We start from the raw sequence: 18600 nt of genomic DNA on the forward strand, positions 1-18600 counted from the left end.
TGTCTTTCTAATAAGGTACTTGACATTCTTTTCAATTGTTTCATTTCTCTGGTTTCTTCTTGAGTCATTAATTTCTACTTGTTCGAGTCTAATTTTCAATGATGTATTTTCTTCACTCACTTTTTTTATATCTTTTTGTAATTGTCCAATTGTGTTTTTATCTTCTATGGAATTTTTTTTCCATTTTATCCATTTTAATTTTTAGAGAGCTGATTTCTTTATCCAGCTCACTAATCCTGTTTTCCTTGGAGTGGTTTGCCTTTTATAATTCACTAATTTTATTTCTCAATGATTTGTTTTCTTTATCCACTCTGTCTTTAAATGCGTGGAATGACTTCTCCAAGCTCTCTTGCCAAGCTTCCCTTTCCTTTTCCCATTTCTCTTCTAGCTCTCTTGTGAGAGCCTTTTTGATTTCTTCTATGAGATTATTTTGTATTGAGGAGCAGATCTTATCCCCCTTAGGGGATTCCTCTGGGGACAGTCTGTTTTTAGTCTCCTCAGTGTTTGAAGTCTGCTCTCTCTCCATACAAAAGCTGTCAATGGTTAGAGCCCTTTTGAATTTTTTGTTCATTTTGTCAAGAGCGGAATGGAAGAAAACAAACTGACAAGAGAAACAATTGGTCTGTTTTGGGGGGGATGGAGCTGGATGGTGTTAATGGGCTTCCTCTACAGACTGGGGGTAGGGCAGCAGAGAGCCACTAACAGAACAGCGATGGCTGCACTGTGTCTGTGCTCTGAGGCTCTGAGAATGCGCTGAGTCACTCTAGGTGGGGGTTGGGGGTCACTGAGTTCAGATGCTAGCTTCTGGGGTTTTATTCTTCACCTCCGGTGTTTACACCCTCTCCACTGCTCCTGGCTTGCTGCCAATATGGAGTATCCACACTGGGGTAAAAGTCTTTTTGCAGAAACGGCAGAGATCGTACCCCTCCCCCTTCGGTCTGAGCTGTGTGAGTTGCCTGTCTTGCTGTGGCTTGCCTGCCCTCAATCTGTGCCCAGTCTGTTCAACCCTCCCCCGAGCAAACACAGACCTTCTCTGGCGAATTTCAAGGATGTCTTCTGTTGGTGATTATTTGTGGGTTTCTATTCCGGTGAAGCATTAACTCTGAGGCTTGTCATGAAGTAAGTTCTGAGAGAAAACTTGGAGCTTAAGCAGCTGTCTGCCTCCACGCCGCCATCTTGGCTGGAAGTCTCTAAAGATAAAAATTCTGAGGAAAATAAGGGATTTAAAAATTTATAACTTATCTTTTTGCTGTCTATTATATTTCTTCATTATTTCCACTTGGAAGATAATTTGCCTGAAGAGAGAAAAGTGAAGAAAAATAAGAGTTGAGTGGATTTTCCTTTTCTTTCATCAATTGAAAATGTTGTTTTATAAATTTTGAGCAATAGATATATCCCTTTAAATTTTTTCTTGTGACCATCATAAGACCTTTACCTTAGCCTATATTGCTAGTGTCAGTTTGTTTCAAGCTTTAACAATCCTGATAAATTAGCTAGTAACAAATGAGAATAATTATATCTTATTTATATGAAGAATAGATCAGAACATCTTGTCATGGGAGATATTTCTAGTTTCTCTAAAAGAAAAATTTTCCTAGTACTATGCTAGTTAAAGCAATTAATATGAGAATAGAGTGGCATTGATGGATGAATGAACTGGAGGAATAATAAAATAATAGCATTAGTATGCTAATTTAAGATTTGCAAAGTATTTCAACATTATCTCATCTTATTCTCACAATAATTATTTTATAAATGAGGAAACTGAGGCAGATAGAAATTCACTTAAAGTCATAAAGACACAAGTTGAGTTTGAACGGGGTCCTCACTCAAGGTTCAGTAATCTTTTCATTGTGTCTCATGAAGGAGATGGGCCAGGGAGGAAAAACTAGTATTATGATCTTCCAGTATAAGAGAGGCAGAAAAAATAGACCTAAATATAATCTTATTTCACAATTTCATCTCCCAGCTAATGAGAACACCAAAGCAATAAGTACATATTGATCACAAAAAAAACAATTTTGCTTATATTAAGTTAAACAAAAAATGCAGACAAGATTAAAGGGGAAGAAATAAACTGGGATAATTGTTTTTTTACATTTAAGGGCTCTGATAAAGGCCTCATTTCTAAAATATTGAGAGAACTGACTCAAACTTAGAGGAATTCAAACCACTCTTCAATTCATGAATGGTCAAAGGATATGAACAAACAATTTTCAGATGAAGAAATCCAAACTATTTCTAGTCTTATAAAAAGGTGCTCTAAATCACTATTGATTAGAAAAATTAAAATTTATACAACTCTGAGATACCACTTGACAGGACAAGATAATAATAAATGTTGGAGGGCATATGGGAAAACTGGGGCACTAATACATTATTGGTGGAACTGTGAATGCATCCAACCACTCTGGGAGAGCAATGTAGAACTATGCTTTGATCCAGCAGTGTTTCTACTGAGCAAGGAGATCTTAAAGGAGGGAAAGGGACATGTACAAAAGTGTTTGTGGCAGGCTTTTTTTTTTAGTTGCAAGAAACTGGAAACCAAATGGATGCCTATCAATTGGGGAATGGCTGAATACATTATGTAATATTAATGTTATGGAATATTTTTGTTTTGTAAGAAACAACCAGCGGGATGATTTCAGAGAAGCCTGGAGAAACTTATATGAACTGATGCTAAGTGAAATGAGAAGAATCAGGAAATCATTATACATGGCAAGAACAAGATTATGCTATAATCAATTCTGATGGATGTGACTCTCTTCAACAATGAGATGATTCAAACCAGTTCCAATTGTTCAGTCATGAAGAGAGCCATCTACATCCAAAGAGAGAAATATGGGAACAAAGTGTGGTTCACAACATAGCATTTTCACTATTTTTGTTGTTGTTTGCTTGCATTTTATTTTGCTTCTTTTTTTTAACTGGTTTGATTGGATTTTTCTTGTGTGATACAATAATTGTATAAATATGTATGTGTATATTGGATTTAACATATGCTTCTACCATATTTAACATGTATTGGACAACTTGCCATCTAGCAGAGGGTGGGCAAGAAGATGGGCAAATTGAAATACAAGGTTTTGCAAGGGCTAATGTTGAAGAATTTTCTGTGCATACGTTTTGAAAAATAAAAACCTTTAATAAAAAAAGTGCTGCTTTTCATAACACTTAATTTTATTAACAGGTAGAATGTGGTTTAATACTCTACAGAAATATACTGAGTCTCAAAAAGCAAGTTACATCATCTCTCAAGACCAAGAATAATCATATCAAGTCTAGAGTTATGGAGACCTGAGTTCAAATCTAGCTTCAGACATTGACAAGCATTGTGACGCTCAGTTAGTCATTTCATCCTGTTTGTCTCAGTTTCTTCATCTGTAAAATGACCTAGAGAAAGAAATGACAAACTATCATAAAATTTTTGCCAAAAAAAGTCACAAGTAGAATAAAAAAGAGTTGGACACAAGTGAAACAACTATACAAATACAAAATAAAGATGTTACACTCATCAATTCTCTGAGGCCATTTTCAGTTTTCAGAATTCAATCTATGAAATATTTTGAGTCATCTCCTAAGCTTGAAATATGTTTCATCCAGCCAATCAATCTGTTTACTGTTTATGAACATGTCAGAGGGAATATAATCCTAGAAAATACTCCTGAATGGCTGATTGATTTGGTTTCTCCACACCAGACAGATGAAAAGGGCTCTTGAGGGGGGGTCAGTGGGAAAGTATGTGCAAACACTTTATGTGCACTATCTCTATTCTCATTGGCAGATGGACATACAAGAAACAGTATATTTGACTTATGAAGTGTGAGGGTTACAGATGGGGCAGGGAAGACTTCTGTCAAATAGAAGTTTCTGGCAAGGAGAAGAAAGTACTGGAGAAAAGAAAATAGGGAATAATGTAAAGATGGACAATTTGCTATTGTTTGACACCCAATAGAAGGGACAAACTTACAATGGGACAGTGTAGCAAGAGGATGGTCCTTTCCAGGAATCTAGTTCCTGCCCCTTACTGCATTTATAGTAGCAGAACCACTCATACCTTCACTAATCAGTGGAAATTTACTTAGAGATATTTTTTTTAATAAAGGAAGTATAATGCACTTAGGAAATAATGGAGCATTCTAATCCAGGAGTAATAAGATTTGAGCTTCCTTGCTCTAATCAGAGACCTGTGTTTGTGTGCATGTGTGTGTTTTTAATTTTTACTGCCAAAAACTGATGAAATAATTCCATAACATAAAGCTTGATTAAAGTGGCAATTAAATTAAAATGGAATTGATCTGACATGTCTCCTTTTTAAAATTACTACATGACTAAAATGTACATCTTTATTTCCTTCAGAAAGCCCTTAGACTGTGGTGTTGATTAGAAAAATATTGAGAACAATAATAATTTTTCACCAATGTGAGCATTTAATATGGAATAGAAAGCCTGTACTTACGGTGTTATTCCATTTTCCACAGAAGGCTGCCTTTCACATTACTACTTGCTATCAGCATATTTCATGTCACTCCATCACACTGTCTTTCCTTCAAAGTCTACATTTGTTGGAACAGATGGAAAGTTAGTTTAAATTAATTGAAAGCATGCTGTGCACAGCTTGTGGTGATGTGAACACGCAAAGAAGAAAGGCAGATACACCAATTCCCTTTCTAAGATACCTATAATAGAAAGTAGGAATCTCTTGGGGGAAATATATATCCAGAAATTATGCCTTTTGAAAGTAATATTACTTTCATCTTGAGAATAGGGGAGGTGAAATTAGTCAGATACACATGGTTTGAAAAGAAAATTCATAGAATTTTTTAAATACTAGATAAAGTCAATGTAATGGAAAGAAATTTAGACATGTAATCAGGTGAGTTTGGGGTTCAAACCTAAGTTCTAACACTTACCAATTGCCCGGTTATAAAAGATTAATTTTAACTCTGATCCAACTCAGTTTCCCAAAATGAAAATTGAAGTGATAATGTTGCCACTGCTTTCTTCTTAGAGTTGTGGGAAAAATACTTTTCATCAATCAATCACCAAACATTTAATAAGTACACCTTATCAATACCAGGGATACCAAGAAAAGGGAAATGGCTCTTGTAACTTTAAGACAGAAAAAAAAAAAAAATATATATATATATATATAAAGAATTTTATTTTTTTGTGTGTGTGTGCTGATTATTTGGTTTATTAGAATAACTGGCATTCTAAAGGATGGAGGTAAGAACTATGGGCCTTACTTTTCTATTCCATTATATAAGAAATTATATTACTTAACATCCAAGGTTTTTCTAATGAATGTTTCAATATTTTTTCTACATAATGGAGGTAATAAGACATAAAGCATTAGCTTTCTTTTGTATTAAAGATTTTTCCAAAAATATGAATAATTTTCAACATTTACTCTTGCAAAACCTTGTGTTCCAATTTTTTTCTTCATTCCTATCCCTTACCCTCTCTCCTTGAAGCAAGTAATCCAATTTATGTTAAACATGCAATTCTTTTATACATATTTCCACAATTATCATGCTGCACAAGGAAAAACAGATCAAAAAGGGGAAAAATGAGAAAAAAAATGCAAGCAAACAACAAAAAAGCGAAAATAGTATGTTGTGATCCACACTTAATTCCCATAGTCCTCTCTTTAGGTTCAGGTGGCTCTGTTCATCACAAGAGCATTGGAACTGGCCTGAATCACCTTGCTGTTGAAAAGAGTCAAATCCATCAGAATTGATCATCAAAATGGTAGTTTTCTGACAATATGTTCCTTCTTTCAGGAAGGAATGCATTTTCTGCATCGAACTTTAATCTTGCCCTCATTATAAAGGTTTGCAGAAAATATTTATGAATCAATTTATAGTCACAAATAAAAGAGTTCTAGAACTGGTAATGCTGTTGACTTGCTATGTGACCTTGGACATATCATTACCCTTCTTTGAGTATTTTGACAATTTTTGTGTAATCTCTATTTCTTCCACTTAATAATGGCATATAAGCTCTCTTTCAGAGCTAATATCCTGAGAATTTATGTTTCTTCTTGCTTTGAAGGCAACATGTTTAAGTTGGAAATCATCATTAGAAACACTGAGATGTTTCTTTGGTTTGATTTCATTTCGTTTGGACAAAGATTGTATAAATTCTTTCCAGATAGTGTTGTCCAGTAAAGATATTGCTTCAGGGAATAGAGCTTCATAGAATTATGGAAAGGTCAAGTTGAAGGGGATATTAGAGATGAGAAAAATGTATTTCTCAAGTACAAAATTGGGGAGGTATGAATAGATGCCAATTTATTCCCCCCAAAAGATTAGAAAACATACATGAAAATAATTCACATTTATTAGATGGATATAGTGGTCAATCAGAAAACATTTTATTAAGCACTTATTCTGTGCCAGGTATTGTTCTAATATAAAAACATAAATGAAATTGAATAACACAAAACATTAAGAGTCTTTAACGCAATTTCATATCTATAAAGATATTCCAGGGCAGTAAGTTTCCTCGCCAATTCAAGTGAGCACTTCCTTTGCAACTTAGAGTCTTAGAAAATTATCTACAACATGAAAGATAAAATTATTTAGCATGCTCATACAAACAATGAATATTAGTGGACTAGATAAACTCAGGAGAAATGTGTGATATTTACTGTTTTACCGTTTTGTTTTACTCTCTCCTGAATTATAGAATATAAAGTCAGTGAGGTGTTTATATCCCTAGAGTGTAAATCAGTTCTGGGAGCATAAGAGATATATAATAAAAACTTATTGACTTGAATTGAATTGACCCTTTCCTTTCATAAGGTTTTTTTTGCTCCAATTAATTAGAATCAATAAATATTTCTTAAATATTTACAAACTACAAGGTCTCCAGTTAAACTCTGGGAATCTAATGTACAAAGGACATAATCCCATAGAGGACACAAGTCATAAAATATAGTACCTACCTATAATCTTGTGTTCCAGTCATTGCTTCCATTCATGCCTGCCATAGATGGTAGAAAAGGATAAACACTGTGATCTTTTATTGAGTCTCTCAAGGCACCTTATTGCCAAACTTAGAATAAACTGAGGGAATTGGAAAATACAACCTGTTAAATCCATTTTCTTAGTCAGCTTCTTGTAAAATTTTTTGCCATCTCTTCATGAGTAAAAGATATGTCTGTCTAAATCCTTCTCTCAAAATCTTTCCCTAACTCATCACAACCAGAAGTTCTTAATTGTTGCATTTGACATTTTGTTTTGTGCCTGCACATGACAAAAATCCCATTATTTATTCAATGGAGGGTGGTCTAAAAGGTAGCTAGATTAAGTTTTCACCCTGACTTCTCACTTCCCACTCCCCTACACATGCATCTGAAATTCTTGTGCCTGATTCAGGAATTTGATTGAAATGCTCTAGTTCTTGTCTTCGATTTTGCTTTCCATGGTAAGAGATATTTCCAAAAGTTCTACCAATTATCTCCCACTCAATATATACAATAGCTGAATTCAGTATCGCAAAAATATAATATTAACATAATGCAATATATACTTACTTTAGCTTAACAAACAATGCAGTATTAATGTTAGCTTAACACATTATAAATCACAAGCAGTTTGAGACATGCTGAAGTCCCCTTAAGCAAACTATAATTATACATAAGCAGACTTATCTTGTAAGTTTAAGCTTCCCTCCATCCTTTCTGACAAAGAATAAACACTACTTTAATCTACAAAATAAACTATGTCAAGCCTTCCCAGATTCTGCCACCATAGCACAACATCTTACTTTTAAATAGTAATTTATTTTTTCTAATTACATGTAAAGATTTTAATTTTTTTATATTTAAGTTTTTAAATTTTTCTCCCTTACTTTTTCTACTTCCCTCCTCTTACCTTCCTAAAATGGTAAACAATTTGATATAGATTATATATGTGCAATCATATAATACATATTATCATGAGTCATGTAACATAGTCTTTTACACCCAGTATACAGAGAAATATGAATCAAAGTAGAGTGTAATAAATGAAAAGGGTAAATAATGAAAATGACTATATGGAATGACAGAAGGGATAGAGCAACAACAAACAGGAGTGAAGAAATCAGAAAAGGTTTCATAGAGAAGGTGGATCTTGAAATAAAAAGATTGGCATGATGAAGATTGAGTGTGGAATTGTAAATGCATCCAACCATAATGGAGAGCAATTTGGAACTATGCTCAAAAAGTTATCAAAGTGTGCATCTGCTTTAATCCAGCAGTGTTTCTACTGGGCTTATATGCCAAACAGATCTTAAAGGAAGGAAAGGGACCCATATGTGCAAAAATATTTGTGGAATATTATGGAATATTATTATTCCGTAGGAAATGACCAGCAGTATGATTTCAGAGAAACCTGGAGAGACTTACTTGAATTGATGCTAAAAGAAATGAGCAGAACCAGGAGATCATTATACACGACAACAACAAGATTATACGATGATCAATTCTGATGGATGTGGACTTTTTCAATAATGGGATCATTCAGTCCAGTTTCAATGCTCTTGTGAAGAAGAGAAATCTGCACCCAGAAAAAGGCCTGTGGGGACTGAATATGGATCACAATGTAATATTTTTAATCTTTTTGTTGTTGTTTGCTTGCATTTTATTTTGCTTTTCTCTCTCTCTGTTTTTACTGGTTTGATTGGATTTTTCTTGTGTGGTATGATAATCATATATATATATATATATATATATATATATATATATATATATATATATATATATGTGTGTGTGTGTGTGTATACATATATATGCATATATTGGATTTAACATACATTTCTACCATGTTTAACATATATTGGACTACTTATCATCTAGGGGATGATGTGGGGGAAGGAAGAAGAAATTAGAATACAAGGTTTTGCAAGGACTAATGTTGAAGAATTGTCCATGCATATGTTTTGAAAAATAAAATGCTTTAATAAAGGGGATAAAAAAGAAAGTATAGTATAAACAGGAACAATGTGGAACAAGTATCAGCTTGCATAGACATTCTGGGCAGGGTGTTTACTTCAGAAAAAAAAGACAAAGATATCTTAGAAAAAAGCCTATAGGGTCCCTTAAATACCAGACTTGAGAATTTGCATTTCTATTGCCTAGAGGCAATAGAAGATTTCTAAGCAAAGGAGTGACAAATCAATTTGAAGATTATTGGCTAGTAATGTGGAGAATGAGTTGGGGAAGAGAGGGAAAGAGGTGTTAAGAATAATGTGGAGCTTATTACAATAGAGAGTATGTGACAAGTAATGAGAATATGTAATTTGAGGGTGGTGATGTGAGAGGAAAGAAGGAAACATGAGAAAGCTATTTAGCAGGGATGCAGTATGATAAAGAGGAAAAATAATTGCTTTGCAGTTAGAGGTTCAAATAACATCTCTGCTGTTTCCTATGTGTATAATTTTGGGGAGAGCATTGAAGCTGCCTGGCCTTCAATTTCTTCAAATATAATGGGTCTTGATAACTTCTGAGAACTCTTCTAGATCTAGTTCTATGAGCTTATGAATTAGAATTATGGCTGATGAATGGGAAGCTGATTGAGGTCATCCATTAATATGCCATTTGTTTGTGAATATCTTAATTACAGTAGTAAATAAACAATTAGTTGGATCCATAATTAAATAGAATGAGAGCCTAGCTGGATCATTTTGGTTAATTCCACAGTGTTTTTAATTATCACAAGTCACTTTTTGTGACAAGTCAATCATTTAAGAACAAGATTTTCCATATTAATCCATCAAGAAATCCATAATACTATATGGCTTGAGTGATATGCTTAAAAACAAGAGGCCATCTCTTACTATATCTACTAATTTAAATATAAGGCATGATTTCATCATCTGAATATTCCTTCAAGATTTCATAAAACTACAAAATCACAGATCATTGATATAGTTATACTATTCGGGTAAAAGTCATGGAATTCAATTGCAATTCAACAAACATCAAACACTATTAGAGAGGCATTGAATTAGACAATGGAAATTTAAAAATAAAATATTCCTTACTCTGAAGATTCTTACACATTCTAATGGAGAAATACAATATGGACACTGAAAAATATATACAGATACAGATTCATATATAATTTTTATATGTGTATATGAAGTTATACAAAGTATTTTCAAGTAGGAGAAATCTCTAATTGAAAAATCAAGAAAGATTCTATATAAGATGTGGTATTTAATCTGTTGTGAAGCAAACTTGGTGATCCTTTGAGGTAGAGAGGTGAGAAAAGAATAAATACCAAGTATAGAAAATCACAAAGAAAGGAAATAAAATATTATAGTTCAAGAATAGTTAACAAAATCATTTGATTGAAATGTATAGTATATAAAGGATAGTAATATGAAATAAGACTGGAGAATTACATGGAAGCCACATTGTAGAAGAATCAAATATCAAGTTGAAGATACTATATGTTATTGCAAAGGCAATAGGGAATCACTGAAAATTTTTGAGGAAAGGAGTGCTATGGTTAAATCTATGCTCTGGGAATATCAATTTAGCAGATAAATGGAATACAATTTGAAAGGGAGAAAAGTAGGAAGAAAAATATTAATTAGAAATCCATTACAATAGTCTGAGTGGGAGGTAATGCTGGCATGAACTAATGTAGAAGATGTATGAGTGAACAGAAAGGGAGAGCTGTAAGATATTCTATGTTGCTGGAATCAATGTCTTGATCCCAGAAGATACTATATATGAATGACATCAGAAATGGGATTTGAATCTAACTCTCTGACTGTAAGTCAATTTCCTCTACTTTAGGCAAGTCATGTAGAGCAAGAATAGCAAATAGCATACAGACAATCTGAGTGATTTACTGCTATCCATGAAATACTCAGAAGGGTATAATATATCAAATATTGCACTATGCCTGATATCTATAAGGCCTGATTTTGAATCCTTTCTTTGATATTTATTACCTGTATGACCATGAGTAAATTAGCCTCTCCAAACCTCAGTTTCAGCATCTGAAGAATGATTGGACTGGAACTGATGATCTTATATCTAACTAAACCCTTTCCCTTAATCCTCAATTTATGATGCTTTAAGTCTGTGATTTTTTTTTTAATTTAGAAAAGACTTTCACTGAATTAAAAGGGTTTTCTATTAAGGATTTCTTTTAAATCATGAACAAGAATTAGAAAAAATGAGAAAAGTTTTTCATCTTCAGTAGTTAACAAAGTATATATGCTGATTTGAAGCAGAGTAATAAGAATAGATATGAATTAATAGTTGTCTGTATGTAATAGGTGAAGTGGAAAGGATAATCAAAGCTTATTCTGAGCTTTCAAGTGTTGGTGATTGGGAGAATGGAAATATGATAAACAGACTAGGACATTTAAAGATTGCATAGGTTAGGGGGAAAGAAAAGTTCAGTTTAAGAAATGAAAATTTTGGGATGCCATTTGTACATTCAAGTTGAGAAATACAGTAGGATAAAATTTTGCTTGTAGATATATTTGGGAAATATCTGCAGAATACTAATGTGAGAATTCCAAGGGTCAGGAATAGATATAGAAGAAATGATCAACATACATATAATTTTTTGTAGGTTGCATATTGCCTTAGAAAACTAAACATATTTTCATGTTTTTATCAATGTTTCAACTCATTAATTCAAATAGAAGCTAAGTTTTCATCTATTTCAAGCCCAATTTGGGAGTATAATGGCTGCATGTGGTCCATAGACTCCCTTTTCTAGTATAGTGGCTTAAACACTATATTTAAGTCAGTAAAAAATGAGTCCAACCTCTTCCTCAGAGATTTATCAGCTTTGTTGTCCTGGGAAAATAAACTAATTTGTCTGAATCTCAGTTTCTTCACCTGTAAAATTTAAATGATAGCATCTCTTTCAAGATTATTGGAAAAATCAAGCATGACCATGTATGCAAACATTTTGAAAATCTTAAAACACTACACAAATACTAGATGTTAATATTGTTATTATTATTGTCATTCATATGTAGTATCTAATACAGCTAGAACATTCAAAGTCACAGAAATTGCTTTACTTATTTTAAGTCTTTATCTGTTTATAAAATTAATAGAGAAGGTGAGGAAGTAATTGCAAGTGAAAACCTTCTGAAGGAATTTTATGTTTAAAGTATATTTGAAATAAAAAAGTTATCAAAATATGTATGATCAGGAATTATTCTGTTTTGCATATATAGGAATCAAGTTCTAAGGCCAAGCTGAGGCAAGTGATCCCTTTCTATAACTGAGGATGTCCCAGCATAGAGAGTTTTTTAAGGCCTGTGGAATGCTGGAGTATCATGGCTGCCCTATGTTCCCATTTTCATCCTTAGGTAGGTGAGGGTTCTCCATCTCACAAACCATTTTTGGAGGGTCGATGCACTGGAAGAGAAACAAGATCATGGCTTATGGCAGCAGAGAAAATGATGACCAGGGATCAAATAAAGATCTTCAGTCTCTGGGACAAACCTATGAGAAACTAGCTCATCCTGTTTGTTTGTTTGTTTGTTTGTTTGTTTGTTTGTTTGTTTTTTGGAGGGTGGATTGGAGGAGAAGAAATTTTGAACACCTTGGCTATGGTTGTTGAAACTAACATGAGATTCAAGCTCAACACACACACACACACACACACACACACATACATATATGTATATATGTCTTAGACTCAAATTAAAGAGAAAGTAACAAAACAATCTCTGAAATGTCCCAGTAACATCAAAAGAAATATTTAAAAAGAAAAAAATATTGCCTAAATAAAATCATTAGAGTGAAGGCAAGCTTTTTCGCATTCTGTGGCTCAAAGGGATTAGGAGGAATGTAAGGAAAAGACCCCAATTTCAACTTGACAGATGAATAAACCAAAGAAAAAACACTAGTTTATGTTTTTTTAGCAGCATCCCATAAGTAGTATGGAGAAGAGCCTTCAGTGAAGAAGAATTAAGAAAATACCAAAGTAAAGTATGAAGGTGTCACCCTACATCCCTAAAAATTCAGACTGAGGGGATTGGAGCAGAATAAGAAAAAATCACAGCCTGAGAGATGGGTGAGGCTCCAACTCAGATAAATCAGAAACAGGATATATAAGAGAGAAGTTCAAGGAAAAGAATGGAAGAAAATGAAATATTGGAGAAGCAGGTATTTGAAGTCATAGAAAGGAGATCACTATAAATGAAATGGAGGTAAAGGTACTTTTAAAAAGGCAAACTGGATTAGGTGAATTCCTCAGGGTCACACAGATATGATGTATCTGATGTCCTCAGAATTCTGCTCCAGTGCTCTATTCATTGTACCATCAAACTGGCCCCAAGAAACTTTCAATATGAAAGGAATTGTGTTTAGGCAAAATGAAATCCTTTGATAATATACAGAATTGTTCATTATTGGGTGGAAGGCCAATTCTCTTTCTAAGTCCCTCCTGAGTGAGCCCAATCATCATCTCTTCTCCTGCACAATAGAGGTGTTGGCAGAATTTAGTTAAGGTAAAGCTCCTAAGGTTCATAATTCTCTGGAGAGAAAGGTAGGCAGTGAGAAGATACAGTATCCAGATAGCTGTCTACAATCTGTCCTATCTAGAGCAATTCACATTTTTCCTTGCTCTAGAGACCACAGTCAATATAGAGGTAATGATACCTGATAATTGGTGCCATTGTGAAAAAGCATAGTTGTCATGAAATGAGTGTTGTTGAATGAAGCATGAGAGATCGGAAGAATTAGAAAGGGCACGAGGAAGAAGTGGAGAATGGTATGGTCAGTGATAAATTTAACTATTTCAGAAGTCTCAGAATAGAAGGTTTGTTTTCACCTAGATCTTAAGATCATGGGGAGTGTGAAGACTTGAACAGGCTCTAGAGTCAAGTCCTTCCTCTCTCTATAGCTAATGAAAACTCCTGCATATAAATTATTGGGTCCTTGAAGTGTTAGACTAAGTATCTGACACCATATTTTCTAAAGACTATTCACTCCCATAGATGTGGGATAACATAAAGAAATCTGGAGCCAGGGGCAGCTAGGTGGCACAGGGTATAGAGCACCAGCCCTGAAGTCAGAAGGACCTGAGTTCAAATATAGCATCAGACACTTAATACTTCCTAGCTGTGTGACCCTGGGCAGGTCACTTAACCCCAATTTCCTCTGGAAAAAAAAAAGAAAGAAAGAAAAAAAGAAATCTGGAACCTGTCCAATGTTTACATTTTAAAAGATATGTATTGCAACAAGAAAATTGGATTTAGACACATATATTGTATCTAGGTTATACTGTAACAAATGTAAAATGTATGGGATTGCCTGTCATCTAGGGAAGAGAGTAGAGGGAGGGAAGGGAAAATTTGGAAAAATGAATACAAGGGATAATGTTATAAAAATTACTCATGCATATGTACTGTCAAAATTTATAATTATGAATTAATTTAAAAAGGGAAAAAAAGATACATATATAGTTTCTTGTTTGTTTTTTTCCTGAAATCTTCAATTCTTTTGTCACTTTTTCAGTGAAAAAACATTTCTTTACTTTTTATTGGGTCATTACAGCTATTATTTTACTTCTAATTCTATATTCAACAAGACTTTTAAATGATTAGGAGTATTGGTGAAATCGATTTCTTAGTTAAATAGAGAATTATACATAATTTGAGGAACTCTATCATAGTGGGGTCAAACTCAAAGAGAAACAGATCCTTGTTAATCACATAACTTTGAAAACCACACCTTGACATTATTTACATTGAATTGAACTACTATTTATTATCTAAGTCATTCACAGTTTATCTGTGTACAGCAATGTGCCCAGTGGTCTCCTAATTCTGAATTTCACTTCATTATCTTTTTCCAATTCCTCTTTCCTAATTTTCCTATTATTATTGAGAACATCATTATTCTACCCAAGCCTACAACCTATATTTCACCCTCAAATTAGTGTGCTCTCTCCTGCTCTTACTTTCATTCTTGTTCTCTCTCTGCCTCTCTCCTTCTCTCTCTCTTTAGTACACATCTCCTTCTCTTCTCTGGTGTAGGACCACCACCCTGGTGTAGACCATTATCATCTCATACCTGGATTGCTGCAGTAAGCTTCTGATTAATCTTTCACTTTGACTATCTCTACTAATGTCCATACATCACTCACATACTAATTATTCTAAAATGGAGGCCTAAAATGTTATCTTCTCTTTTAAAAAGCCAGTGATTTTCTATTAACTTTAGGATCAAATATGAAATACATTCATAACCTAGAACCTTGTTACCTCATCCACATTTCTTTTATCTTATGACTTTTTCTGTATTCAATATCTACTCACAATGAACTTCTTGTTTTTATTCACACAAGGTACCCCATTTCATATCTATGTGAATTTACAATGGCTCTATCATATATTTGGAATTAATTCCCTCTTTATTTTTGTCTCAACTTTCCTGGCTTCCTTCAGGTCCCAGTGAAAATCCTACTTTCTTCAAAGTCTTTCCTAATACCCTTTAATTCTTCTGCCCTCCCTCTGTTGATTATCTTCATTTTTTCCTGTATATATCTTGTGTGTATATAATTGGTTGCATGTTGTCTCCTCCACTAGATGATAAGTTCCTTGACAGCAGAGACTATTTTGTTTTGTTTTGTTTTTTTATTCTTTTGCTCATTGCTTAGTGTCTGTCATGTTGTAGGCACATGAGAAATGCCTGATGATGCCTCTAAAATTCTTTGACTGTGAAATCTTTTGGTTGCCTATGCTATTACTTACTAAAGGTGTTTTAGATTTTATCTTCTAGAATCATTTGTTCCCTTGAGTGTCAGGAAAATATATAACAAATCTATGTTTTCTCAGGCTCCCTACTATGTCTCATGTATATTCTTTTGAATAAAGATATATTTCACATGCACCATGAAAGATTTGTTACAGATATTTTTATGCTCCTCCTAACCAATTTACTAATACAATATTCTATTATGGAGGCAGTGTCTATGGTGACAAGATTATTAATTCTGAATTTTAAGGATCTGGTTCAAATATAATCTTTGATATTTATTATATTGTAATCTGGGGCAGGCTACTGAACCTCCTCTTGTCTTCATTTTCTCTGTCCTCTTCAGAGGAAGTTGGACTTGATTATATCTCAAATCACTTCCAGTTCTCCTGCTGTTGTTAAAAAAAAGTTCCTCCTATTTCAGAATGCCCATGAGTGTTAATTAGGATATCTTAGGTTCTTTAGAAGCCGTCATTCACATAGTCTAAAACTAATGATTGTTACCTAATACTGAAGGTCAAAAAGGTGTTTCCCCTTTATTTGTGTCATGTTCTTTTATTCCCATTCCTCTTAATGCTGATTTTTATTCCTCCTTTACTCAGAATCTTTTCTACTTTCCTTGATTAGTTTTGATCATAGAATCACAGATTTAAAGTGTGAAGGCATTTTAGAAGTCATTTAGTTCAATGTCCTCATAGATCAGATGAAATAATGAGGTCCAGAGACGTAAGTGACCTGGTAAGAATGAAAGATAGAAAGATGGATAGCTAGATGATATCTAGCTAGCTAGCTAATTAGATAGATAGATAGATAGACAGACAGACAGACAAGGAGATAGCTATAAAAATAGAGATATGTTAAACATGAACCAGAATTAAACATGGATAATGATTTAATCTGAAATATACTATAGAAACATAGTAACTTATCCATTGTACCACACTGTCCTAATACCATGGGTCTTTTTCAATATTATCTAAGTAGTTTTCATTATTTCATCTAAGCTAAGGCATAGAATGGCATAATTCAAATTCCATTTACTTTCTCCTTTAACAGAAAGGTCAACTTGCATTTGTAACATTCAAAATCACTGTTCCTAGGAGGGTTTTCCCTGTTCATATTTCTGGCTAAATATGAATTATAATTCTTGCAAATTTGCCTGGAAACTTTCCCTATAGATTGCCACTGGAAATTTTCTTTCTCTCTTCCTGTCCCCATTTCCTCTTGATGATAGGTACATCTGAGTATTGTAGCTGATATATTGCTTTACTTCCATTCTGCCTTCCCTACTAACCTGTCAGTCTGTTGGGGAATATCAGCAATAACCTGCTGTGCCAGATTAATAAGATGTCAGCCATTCCTCCAGGATACACTCACACTCACTGATAACCTTGGATCCCAGTGGAAAAATTTGAGGAATACAGAGAAAGAAAATAAGTGAAGAGTTTAGGAAGCACATAAGAAACCTGGAACAGAGGCATAATATAGTCATGACAGGAGGCTTTAGTTATGTGGACAGTCACTGAACTTCTTTTTCCAAAACAAAACAAATAATAATTTCATTAAAGTGCCTGGCAAATAGCAGGCATTTAATCAACATTTGCTGATTAAAAGATAGACTTACCTTAATGATAATTAAATATTTGAAAAAGAAAGAGAAGTTATTCTTTTCTTGTTCTAATTTGGGCCAAAAATAAAGAAATGGATGTCTAGATGAGAATGATAAGATCCTTAGAAGGGAGGGAGGGAAAGTAATTACCTCATCTTATTTGAGATCAAAAAAGAGACTGAACCTAGACAAAGTGTGAGATAGTTTATAGATTTTACAAGAGCAAATTTTAAAGAATATAGAGAAAAGATAGTAAAGATTCAGTAAACTAAAGTTCTGTAGAAGAAGTCAACACAAAGATGATGGGAGGCTCTCATGGATTAAATTTTTTTGCTATTATTTTTTTTATTAATTATAGTTTTTATTTACCAGATATATGCATGGGTAATTTTATAACATTGACAAATGCCAAACCTTTTGTTCCAATTTTTCCCCTCATTCCCCACCCCAGATGGCAGGTACATGTTATATATGTTAAAGTATAAATTAAATACAATATATGTATACATGTCCAAACAGTTGTTTTGCTGTACAAAAAGAATTGGACTTTGAAATAGTGTACAATTAGCCTGTGAAGGAAATAAAAAATGCAGGAGGACAAAAAAGAGGGATTGGGAATTCTATGTAGTGGTTCATAGTCATCTCCCAGAGTTCTTTTGCTGGATATAGCTGGTTCAGTTCATTAATGCTCTATTGGAATTGAAGATAGCTTCATCCATCAGAATTGATCATCATATAGTATTGTTGTTGAAGCATATAATGATCTCTTGGTCCTGCTCATTTCATTTAGCATCAGTTCATGTAAGTCTCTCCAGGTCTTTCTGAAATCATCCTGTTGGTCATTTCTTACAGAACAATAATATTCATGGATTAAATTTAAAAACAAACTATGAAATTATTCTATAGGCAAGAAAATTGGAGATGCTTATACTCACCAAAACATGGATGAATAAGAATTCATCAGACATCTAGATTTGTAAAAGACATGTAAAGAAGAGCTCTCCCCTAATAATACAATAACAAAAGATGGACATAAAACCAAACATGGCATGACAGGAATAAGTGTCAGTAATACTTAACACTAGAATTAGATAAACTGGTTTAAAAAAATTCTGAAGACCACAAAACTTATTGTTTCCACTATAAATGGGAATGAGAAGAATCGAAATAGGAATTCTCTAAGAATATCATCAAGTCATATGTAATGGGAACAAACTAGAACCATTCCCAGTAAAATCAGGGGTGAAACAAG

Source organism: Sminthopsis crassicaudata, chromosome 2, assembly GCF_048593235.1.
Source record: "Sminthopsis crassicaudata isolate SCR6 chromosome 2, ASM4859323v1, whole genome shotgun sequence".
In the NCBI taxonomy this organism is placed as follows: Eukaryota; Metazoa; Chordata; class Mammalia; order Dasyuromorphia; family Dasyuridae; genus Sminthopsis; species Sminthopsis crassicaudata.